General features: G+C 31.1%; 1 long non-coding RNA gene across 1 annotated transcript; it reads left to right on the top strand.

The window, feature by feature from the left end:
• Nucleotides 1–1,873: 1,873 nt before the first annotated feature.
• Nucleotides 1,874–4,603, top strand: LOC111084022. The gene is made up of 2 exons (XR_002609363.1): nt 1,874–1,956; nt 3,663–4,603. It is a non-coding gene; the product is annotated as an uncharacterized LOC111084022 (long non-coding RNA).
• The last annotated feature ends 455 nt before the right edge of the window (nt 4,604–5,058 follow it).

The raw sequence follows: 5,058 nt of genomic DNA, 5'->3' as shown, positions 1-5,058 counted from the left end.
GTGATTCTTATGGAAAATGTTCTGTTTGACTGTCGGATATACACTTAAAAAATTATAAAATGTTCTGTTTGACTGTCGGATATACACTTAAAAATTATAAGACGTTCTGTTTGATTGTCGGATATACACTTAAAAAATTATAAAATCGTACACTTTGACTGTCGGATATACACTTAAAAAATTATACTGTCGGATATACACTTAAACATTATATTGTCGGATATACTCTTAAAAAAATATAAAATCGTACACATCACTAATTACACACTTAAAAATGATAAAATCGTACACATCACTAAGTTTCATTGAGATTCAAAATCCCCCCCCCCCCCTCTCTTCATTTTTGCGAGTTTGGATTTTTTTATATTCTTGCATACACAACAACTTGTTACAATCCTTATTTACGCGCTGGAACTATTTTATGGAGTACTGTTTTCAACATCTAATTTATCCAAAGTCGACTATTCTAATTTAATAGTCCTAGTAAAGAGAATATAATATTATTTGAATTTCAATCTTTGTGATACACTATTGAAGCCCTCTCACTTAATGCTAGTGAGCAGAAGGTCGCACATGCGCATTACAAAAATCGTTGGTTAAAATAGTATTGTAACGAACATTTGTTAAACCTCAATTTGTATGGTCTATAACATCTATGTCACGAAAGCGTAGTCTATAGATCGGTAGTTTGTGTGACACTTCATTACAGTAAGTATGATAATAATTTGTATTAATTTACTATTTCTTAGCCATTTACAATTTGCCAGTTTGAAAACTCGCCTTGTAAAATTTGGTAAAAGTAAAACTAAAAAGTGGGAGATTGCAATTAGTTTTTATTACTATTAGCGGGAAACCTTACATCATGGGTAGTAAAGGTTTGTTGGAAACTTCTGTTTTCATATAATGTCATATCACTAATATCGCACAAACTACCAATCCATAGACCACGCTTTTCCAGCATAGGTGTGGTATACCACACGAATATTCGAGTTTAACCGTTTAGTTGTAAGATCCGTTGATAGTTTCCTCCGGGTACCAGTTATTTCATATACTCTCACACCGCTAACAAGAACCGAGTCTAAAGAAACAAACATACTGTTGGTGTGAACGTGTTTTGTAGTCACTATGAAAAAAAAAACTACACTGGATAGGTGAAGTGAAGAAAAAGAATCATTGGTCACAATTCACTTCTTCACATTATATATTAGACTTCGAAATTAAACAATTTTCGGATTACTAAGTTTGTTTATTAAGAACTGAAGGCGTTTGTATTTTATGTACAATGCAAAGTCAGACGCTTAGGCCACGCGAGTAAGAAATTTTATATATTTGGCACAATAACTTATATTAATGATGTTTTGAAAAGTTTTCATTAAAATGATTTATAGTATTGTCATTTCAATCAAACAACTTACGAATGTGAGCTAAGATGTAACTTACAGTAAAGTAACAAAATTTGAAATTTTTTCGCGTTAAAAATATAAATGCGCTGAAGTTAGTATTCACCATATTTCCGCTTTTCATACCATTATGACTGTTATAAAAGTGCTCCATCTTTCGACTAGAAATTCAGTTCATTACTGAAGAATAATTCACTATTATTTAATAATTTGATTTTACTCATTAGAAGTGCAATTTTTTAAAAGATTAAAGCTATTAATTTTTTAATATACATATTTTATACTTATCTAAGGATTTTATTTTTTGTGTTAATTAATAGCAGTTGTTATTATTATTATATATAACTCATCCAATTTCAAATAATTACAGGAAAATGTTTTATCTTAATCTGATTAATTAATGCTTGTTTTTGGTGGATATTCTGTTAAATATTTTAAGTAAATTTTAATGAAATGAATAATATTATTTCAAGAAAATTTAATGATTTATTTATTTATTTCAGGATACTATTCAAATCGTGCTTCTTAAGAGAAATTAACCAGGTCTAGAGAACATGTAAGTGTTATTGTTTCATACAACTACTATAACAAACAATAAGAACTTAAAAGTACAGCATAAAAACTTTATCGCAAACTGATTGAATACTATACAGTTTTGGACTCCTTATCTAAGAATATGTATTGACTTATTGGAAACAGTTCAAAGAAGGGTTATCTTAAAGGGATGGGTGAAGCCAGTTCAGATCTCTCAATTTATCTTCGTTATTGAAATTTAAAATATTATAAAATAAGGGCATATAGTTTTTTTACACTATTCTGAAGACGACAACATGAGAGGAAATAAGTTGAGATTTGTAAAAGACAGACAGTGCTCCTAAAAGTTTGAATACTTTTGAATGAGGAACGAACACAACTTTATTACAAGTTTACCATAGTAACAAATGTACAACGTTTTGTCATCATCAATCATGTATGATTGATGGCCAAGTTACAGGGATATAAACTTAGTACCAAGCTTTTGGGTATATCGTAATTTAGACGCTTGTGGTAAGTACAGCAGTATATTCTCTTTTGCATGCGATTATGTGGTGGGGCTAAACCCCAGCCTATCCAAATCCCATCCTGTTATCCTTAATGTTCAGTGTTCTAAAAAAGTAAAATAAAACACCTTTTACAAAAAATTCTAACAAATTATATAATTATTCCTTTCCCCCTTAAAATAGCTTCATTGGTCGAATCCATAGATTAGTATATTTTCGTCCTGTTGTGTTTAAAGTAAGAAAAGTAGATATATATAATTTAGTACATAGTACCAGTGTCTTGATTTGGATGACGGATAGGATTTGGTGGAACATCTTCCCAACAAGCTGAGTTATACTACAAGTCAACTCAAAATGGACAGCTGCATCTTTAACATGAAAGATGTGGTATTCAGGTACACAATGTTTGTTCCTCCTTGTATTAATATTGACATTTACAAAAATTGTTCTTTATTCAGGTATATAATTACTTTTCACATAACACGTTGGTTAAGAAAGTTTATGAAGCTCCTTTCGCTTCGGCTACCTATTGTTCTGTGTCATTCACCTAAGGTAATGCCTTGTCTTTTCGTTGAGAAAAATTATTGTAAGGTTTATTACTAGTTGTATGTATCATTTTAGTGTAGACTGTGATATTTTCCTCTGGTAGTTCAGGTTACGTCTCGAAATTATATCCTCTCTTATTATTTTAATAGAAATGTCGAACAGTCACGTGGATAGCGCAAGCAGCTCTGGGAAAGTGTGACATTATATAATGTTATACTTTCTCAAACTGGGATAAAATACATAGAATACTCTTCAACTGTTAGAAAAATTTCAACAGCCACATATCACCAATAAGAGTGGCCATCCTCCAGGTTGAATAACAATACATGCATTGTTGTTTTGAAATAAATACTGTTTTTTAATGTGTGTTTCACGTTTGTGTCCAGTCACTTTCTTTCCCAAGCTCAGTCACACTTAAACAAACTCGGAATCACTTCGTAATATTTCGTGATTGAATTCCCGTTATATAACGGACCTAGTTTATTAACTTCTTGTGAAAGTCAGTTTAACCTGAGAATACCACACTTATCCATAATTTCCCAACACTTTTTAAGTATACATAGTAAGGATAAGTGTGTGATAAATCATAATTAAAGTATACAGTCGTTATTCTAATGTTAAGACATCAGTACAATTTATATACATATTTTCTTAGCCTCGGAATTCTTATTTTTAGGTCTTTCTGGGCACCAAAATGAAGACAGAAATCTTTAGAATGAAACACTGACTTGAATGAGAAATCATCAGTAACTTGTAAGACCTCTGAACAAAATATTATCACAATTGCGATGGACATATTGCAATAAAGCATTGATAGATGTTGATTTTGTGTCAATTAACATATGGATTGAGTTTTGGAATGTTTTATCGTCAATCGTGCTCTTTATTATTACTGTGATGTATTTTTTCAGCACTAACTTTGGTTGTGGCTTGGCAGGATACAACACTCGCAAGCATTGCCAAACAGCTTTTAGGTCTCTTCATAACTTTTATTTATCGCACTTAATTTATAAATTGTTACGTTTCATGTTTCTGTAATTCTAGAATATTCCCACACTTTTAATTAACTTTATATATCTATTCATGTGTACGTGTAACGTTCATTTTACGGTATTATATAAACATGCAACACGCCTAACACATCACAAGTTTGTTTGGTTCTTTGTTATATTTTTGGTAAACCCCCCATAGATGTCTCTGAAAAAGTTTGTTCCAATTTAAAAAAGATGAATTTTGAATATGATCTATTTCGATAACAATAATTTAACAGACATAATACAAACCGTAATCATATTTTTAAAACTGAAATTTGAAGTTTGAGTGACTATACAACTTTATGTTTAACACTACATACGATCGAACATCTTTAAACATCTGTATTTATGGGTCACTGGGTTCTTTGCATGTTTCAAAATGTTTACATTAAATCAATACATGTAATGTTCCTTTCTAATTAGAGAATTGTAACAGAGTTATTTTTCAGAGCGTGGTACCTTTTATGATATTAAAAAAAATTATTGGCTTTATGTATCGCATTTTAAGGCGTAATCTTGTATGATTTGTATTATTTATTTTTGTATGTTAGTCTTGAAAAATAAAGCCGATTTTAATCAAGTATATGTGCAATTTGACTAATTTTTTGAGCGGCAAATTGCATACCCAGATCTTCACTTGGTGAGAGCCCAACAGATCCAGTAAAAGTCTACAAGTAAAAGTGAACCCTTAGTCCATAATGGGCTTTCTTTTCGAAGCTCTTGTAATGTACATTAAATGTCTTACTTTAAAAGTTTTGCAGATTATTTTAAGGAGACTGCACTATTTCGTCTTTTTTCTGTTGAAAACGCAGTAAACACAAACAACTTTATTAAAAATGAGCAAAATCTCTGTGAGGATTTTCATTAGTGTTTTTCCCCAAGAAAATTGTTGTGAGACAGGGGAAGTGGATTGGAATTAAGGTGTAGCAGTCGAGTCGAGAAACTTTGTAGAAGTGGCAAAGCAGTTGCGTCGCTTCTTGTTTTAAAAGCAGCTCATTTCGCAGTAGAGATGAGGTCAGGATTTCTACTGTCTGAATT

This window comes from Limulus polyphemus, unplaced genomic scaffold, assembly GCF_000517525.1.
Source record: "Limulus polyphemus unplaced genomic scaffold, Limulus_polyphemus-2.1.2 Scaffold12870, whole genome shotgun sequence".
NCBI lineage: Eukaryota > Metazoa > Arthropoda > Merostomata > Xiphosura > Limulidae > Limulus > Limulus polyphemus.
The sequence above is the reverse complement of the archived record's forward strand: the minus strand, read 5'-3'. Positions and strand labels throughout refer to the sequence as shown.